The 6,557-nt window shown below is 36.6% G+C and overlaps 1 long non-coding RNA gene across 1 annotated transcript; it reads left to right on the forward strand.

The window, feature by feature from the left end:
• The first annotated feature begins 1,994 nt into the window (after positions 1 to 1,994).
• LOC127129966 (uncharacterized) lies at positions 1,995 to 3,122 on the forward strand. The gene is made up of 2 exons (XR_007806408.1): positions 1,995 to 2,205; positions 2,756 to 3,122. It is a non-coding gene; the product is annotated as an uncharacterized LOC127129966 (long non-coding RNA).
• Positions 3,123 to 6,557: the final 3,435 nt, after the last annotated feature.

The following is a 6,557-nucleotide window of genomic DNA, read 5'->3' on the forward strand; positions in this document are numbered from 1 at the left end:
GGGGAAAAGGGAGGTTTTTTATTAGTGTGATCGCCAAGATCTCGCAATATCGTGCCTACGTATCCTTATGGTGCAATAAGGAAATCAGAGCATTCGTAGTTCGGGGAACTACGGTTTGTTGATGTCTTTTAGTGAACAACTATTTAGATCGCGTTCTAAAGGCTAAACGTTGGCTTGTTTACTCTCGACGGAGGCTTAAGCACTAGTTTGTTGCGCGCGTTAGAAGGGATTAAACAGTGTTCTTTCTGAGAAGAGTTTTGGCCACATGGGGGTGATAAGTTTAGTTAATGTGTTTGATGTTTTGTTTGATAGGTTTCGATCGCATAGGGGCGAGGAAGGAGATTTGATGTGTTGAGATATTTTGTTGGATGATGATTTCTCGAATAGTCGAGTAAGACAACTCGTATCCTAATAGTCGAGAATCGAAGGCTCTAAACCATCACCCTTTTCATCCTTAATTGTAAAAGAAGTTTGATAATAGTTAAGGTATTTTCAATGGATGACGATTACTTGGATAGTCGAGTAAGACAACTCGTATCCTAATAATCGAAAAAGGGAATAGAAGACTCTAGACCCCTTTCTTTTCCATCTGAGTGATTATGAAAATAGGTTTAAGTATGGTTGATGTATTTTAGAATAAACGACCAGTGCTCGAACGGATGAGTAAGATAACTCATATCCAAGCATTTGAGAAGAGGAAATGAAGACTCAAGATCATCTCCCTTTTCGTATAGTTTATTATGAAATGATTTGACTAATTTATTAATTTGCGTAAAAATAACAATTGTTCGACTGACCGGGTAAGGGAACTCGTATTCAAACAATTGAGGAGAGGAGTTGAAGGCTCAACACCATCTCCCTTTTCATTTCTATATGGTGTTTTAATTGTAATTAGGTATTTTTATCTAATTTGAATAAAAATACTTGATGTTGGATCGAGGTTTGGATGTGTATTTACGAATGAAATGGATTGTATTTGGTGTAATGATCATCTACTCGATTAATTAAAATTGAATAGGTCTCATTGTAAAAAAGCCCAAGAGTAAGCTATGTGAGGTTGACGACGATGCTAAAAGTGATCGACTTACAAGGGTACGAAAATGGGCTCAATGTTGAATCGAGAATTATTTAAAAAGGTTGTGGGTGTGTATGTATTGGGGTTAATCAATCGTCATCATCATGATAATATGAGAAAATGCATAAGTCAAAAATAATCATCAATTACAAACATATAAGCTCCACAAAGCACACATAAAATGGTTAATTAACTAGATTAAATATAATTATTTAACAAATTAATTAACATGCTAATTAAATTAACTAAAAGTATCTATCCTAATTAATAAAAAAACCTTATCACTTTCACGGAAATAAAATAAAAAAAAGAAAATATAAATTAAAAGAATAAAAGGTAAAATAAAAACAAGATAAAGAAAAAAAATAAATGGGTTTGGGAATCAAATAGGAATCCCAAGGTATATCAGCAGGAACCCCAAGGCCAAGAACCACCGATGCCCAATACCGGGGGGAGTCCACCGAGGACTCAGTCAACCTCTGTTGACTTAAGGCTTGTCTAGGACCGTCAGATCTGTAGATCTGGCTTGGTCCAATGATTAAGAGGTGGAAATATGTGTTCGAGCACGATAGCACCAAGGGGATGCATCGCGTGGGATCATGGGAGGAGTTAACAGAGACTGTGACAAGTGTCACCACTAATTCGGGCCACACAATTCATTAATGCAGGCACAGGAAACAACCATTAAAGGGCATCATTAACAGGAAATGAAATGTAACCCAAGCCATTTTCTCTCTCTTCAAATAAAAGCATAGGAAATGCTCTACAACTTCTTCTCTCTTTGTTGATTCAACCTTGCAGAAGAAACGACGCCGCTCGATCGCCGCCACCGCCTCCTCCGGCGACCAACTAAACACAAACTCCAACTACTTTAGCCAAGGATTTCGAATCCGGTCTTAAACAACTTGAAAACTCAACTAAACAACCTATATAAAAGATTGAATCCAAAATAAAACCTAAATCTCATAAAACCAAAATTGAATAGTCAAACCCATGCGAATCAAGAAACTACATAAGGGATACAAATCAGTGGAGGAAGTTCTACACAATGGTCACCATAAAATGTTGAGAAGGGTCCACAAATTACCTAATCGAAGCTAGTCCGATGTAACTCTGGTGATGGAATGATGGTAAGTACTTCTTCCTTTTCGATCTCTTATTCTTCTTATCTTCTGCTTCCTGCTTCTGTATCTTGCATGGTGTATTGTTGCTCCTGTCAGCCTTTCTTCTTCGTGCGTTTCTGAGTGTTTTACTATGAGTGAGGTTAAGCTCTCTCAGCTCAGAGCTCCAATGAAGAGCTCTGAGTAAGTCTAGGATTCTTTGAGCTTTAGTGTAGGGCATGTGGTGATTTAGCAGGGTAACAATAGGTCCTCCTTTTTCCAATGATTGAGTCATCTTACTTATAGAAGGGCTATGGGGTTTCCCAAATGGTCTTTCGAATGACCTGCTGGCAATAGCTCTAATTTGTTAGAGAAGATTTATTTTTAGATATTGTGGGGACCAGATTTGTGAATTTGTTACGAGATGAATTTTCATTGTCTATAGTGTGTGAGCTTGTTTGGCGTTTCTTGTGGTCCCACGACGCTTGAATATACCTAGAACAAACTTTATTTTACCGTAGTTATGACATATTTGGTTGTTTTCTTAATACCATACTAACCCTTATGCTTTTTCTTGTAGTAACAACTTCAACGAGAGGGGTGGTAAGCACGTACGAAGGTCCATGAAGAATGAATGAGATCCTAGCCTTTCAAGGATGTGCCCTGTCATCATGCGCCAACCACGTTTTTCTCTTTGAGGTAGCATGTATACCAGGTGTATGCAATGCTCCCTCTTACATCCTCTTATTGGAGAATTTTCAATTAGATTTTCTTGGGTTTATGCATGTAACATGACGATATGCTTGGCTTAGAGTTACGTGTTGAATGTATTTGGCTAAACACAATGTAATTAATGATTCATAGAATACGATGCACAAGGTCTTCAAAAATGGTTTGGTTCAAATTTTGTAATTGGAATTTGTAAATGAATGGAGTTTCTTACGTGATTTCAATAGTATGGAATGAGTTGTATGGAATAATGAAAATTGGATTATAATTGTGATTTTAACTACGCATAAAACATCTTTGTGAAGTAAAAGTAAATAGAGCATGGATATGGAATTTGGGATTGTTTTAAAGTTATGGTTATTAATTGGTTATGGAATGGCATTATGGTCTTCACATGGCTTGATGATGCCAAATCTAGTGAAAAACTTTTGAACGGTTTCGGTCCCCCTTCGGCAGGCCATGAAGGCATACATAAATCATGTTATTTATAAAAAAGACCAAACCTGAGTACACATGGATAGTACAGAAGACCAAGAAGTCCACCTTAGGATTAGGAAGAGGAATTTGGGATAAAAAGGTCGGGTTGACTTTGGTCCATATTACCAAATTTTGTATTTTTCCAAATAATAGGCCTTTTTATGGATTGTAATGATGTTGTTTATTTGAATGAAACCATATCATGAACCATTGTGTGAGGAAGGATTGTAATTAACTGAAATGGGTAGTGTGACTTGGAGATAACCGTGATTGGAAAAATGTGAGTAATGGTAAAAGTTTGTGACTTGAATGGACAATTAATTATGAAGGTTGGTGACTTGAATGGACCAAAACCATGGATCAATGTTTGTAACTTGCATGGACCATAGCAAGCACGGAATAAAAGACCTTAGCGGAGACTAAAATGTACCATGTCCTAGGATCTAAACACAGATTTTGTGGATCAAACCCACGGCATGCCAATGGATTTGCATAATGCTACCCAAATGAAATAAAGCTAAGAATGCCACAAACTTGGGCTAGACATGAAGATATGATTAGATGAAATGCCATAGATGAACGAAAGTAGATGAAAGTTATGGAACCAAGGGTTTAGATTAGAACCAAGAGTTATGAAATTATGAAGATTTAAAAACCATTACGGGATGAAATGATTATATGAATTCAAATGAATGTAATGCAATCAGAGTAGGACCAAATTTGGGGTATGACAGTTGCCCCTATTTAATTAATCTTGAACTAGAAGGTAAGAATGATAACATTTTTCATACATTCATGGTGGAAGATAATTAAATACGAAAAGACCCAAATTTTGTCCTTTGAAGTGCAATAGAGGAATGCAGAAAGAAAATGCAACTAATTCTAACAGCACCAAGGTATTGGGGTAGGATATCCGACCAATGCCACCCCTCGTGTCGACACTCAAATCTTGCGAAGGTCGTTATTTGATGTAAAGGCAAATGCGGGACTAAAAAAATGAAAAGTTTTCTGGCACCAAAAGGATGACAGTACAAATTGCCACCACCAAAAGGATGATAGTAGTTCACCATGATTTTAGGATCGTCATCACCAAAAGGATGATGGATAAACCAAGCTTTTAAAGGTAGTCAACACCAAAAGGATGATGGTTACAATAGCAACAACAAATATCGCCATCACCAAAAGGATGGTGGTAAGATTAACAACCAAACTTGCTATCACCAAAAGGATGAAAGTTAGATACAATTCGAAGATTCCCATCACCAAAAGGATGAGGTTCATCACCAAAAGGATGATGGTTATTCTGATAAAGCTTTCCATTACCGAAAGGATAATAACAAGACTACCACCAAACGGATGATAGTTAACTCATCAACTTCAAAGATCAACGTCACCAAAAGGATCAAGGTAAGATCAAGCAACAAAACTTGTTATCACCAAAAGGATAATAATAAGTCGATAATTTCAATGATCACCGTCACCCAAAGGATGAAGGGCAAGATCAATAACAAAACTTGTTACCACGAAAAGGATAATAATAAGTTGATAACTTCAATGATCACCATCACCAAAAGGATGAAGGTAAGATCAGACAACAAAACCTGTTACCACCGAAAGGATGATAATGAGTTAATAATCACCATCACCAAAAGGATAAAGGTGAAACTAATAACAAAACTTGTTATCACCAAAAGGATGATAATAAGTCATAACAACATAAATGATCACCATCACCAAAAGGATGAAGGTAAGAACAAAACTAAAAAACTTGTTACTACCAAAAGGATGATAATAAGTCATGACACTCACTATCACCAAAAGGATGAAGGTATTATCAAACGACAAAACTTGTTACCACCAAAAGGATGCTAATAAGTTAAACTTTAATGATCGTCATCACCAAAATGATAAAAGTAAGATCAAAACAAAACCCGTTATCACCAAAAGGATGATAATGAGTCAAGAATCACCATAACCAAAAGGATGAAAGTACTATTACACAACAAAACTTATTATCACCAAAAGGATGATAATAAGTCACAATATCCATCACCAAAAGGATGAAGGTATGATCAGAATAAAACCAGTTATCACCAAAAGGATGATGATAAGTCGACGGTCACCATCACCAAAAGGATGAAGGTACTATCAACCCACATAACTTGTTACCACCAAAAGAATGATAATAAGTTAACAATATTAATGATCACCACCATCAAAAGGATGAAGGTAAGATTAAAGAACAAAACTTGTTACCACCAAAAGGATGATAATAAGTCAACAATCTAAATGATCACCATCACCAAAAGGATGAAGGTAGGATCAAACAACAAAACTCGTTATCACCAAAAGGATGATAATAAGTCGACAGTCACCATCACCAAAAGGATGACGGTACTACAAACAACAGAACTCGTTATCACCAAAAGGATGATAATAAGTTATAACAACTTAAGTGATCACCATCACCAAAAGGATGAAGGTAGGATCAAACAACAAAACTCGTTACCACCAAAAGGATGATAATAAGTCGACAATCACCATCACCAAAAGGATGAAGGTGAGATCATAACTTCGAAACTTGTTACCACCAAAAGGACGATAATAAGTTATAATAACTTCAAATATCATCGACACCAAAAGGATGACAGTGAGATTGAACTCTCCCAATGTCACAATCACCAAAAATATGATAGCTTAAATCGAACTTCATAATATCTATCACCGAAAGGATGACGTTTAGATCGAACTGGACGCCATCACCAAAAGGATGATGATTAGACATAATAACAGAGCTCACCATCAACAAAAGGATGATGGTTGAACCAAAATGACAAGGGTCCCTAACACCACAAGGATCTCCGACACCAAAAGGATGACGACAAACTATAATAATTGCAGAGGTCGCCATTCACCGAAAGGATGAAGGTCGGGACAAAACTTCAAGGATCACCGCTACCAAATGATGATGGTGAAATCACAAATGTCCGGGATTTACCATTACCAAAAGGATAATGGTTACCGTAAACAGGGCGATGATTAATATTATTACCCAATGGAATTTCACCAAAAGGATGATAGTGAGAAAAATATTGGAAAAATCATACTACCGACCCATAGTTCCAATAGAACAGACCTGTTAGGTATCATCGGAACATTACTGGGTGAGACTGCTT

The sequence above is a fragment of the Lathyrus oleraceus genome, chromosome 1, assembly GCF_024323335.1.
Source record: "Lathyrus oleraceus cultivar Zhongwan6 chromosome 1, CAAS_Psat_ZW6_1.0, whole genome shotgun sequence".
NCBI lineage: Eukaryota > Viridiplantae > Streptophyta > Magnoliopsida > Fabales > Fabaceae > Lathyrus > Lathyrus oleraceus.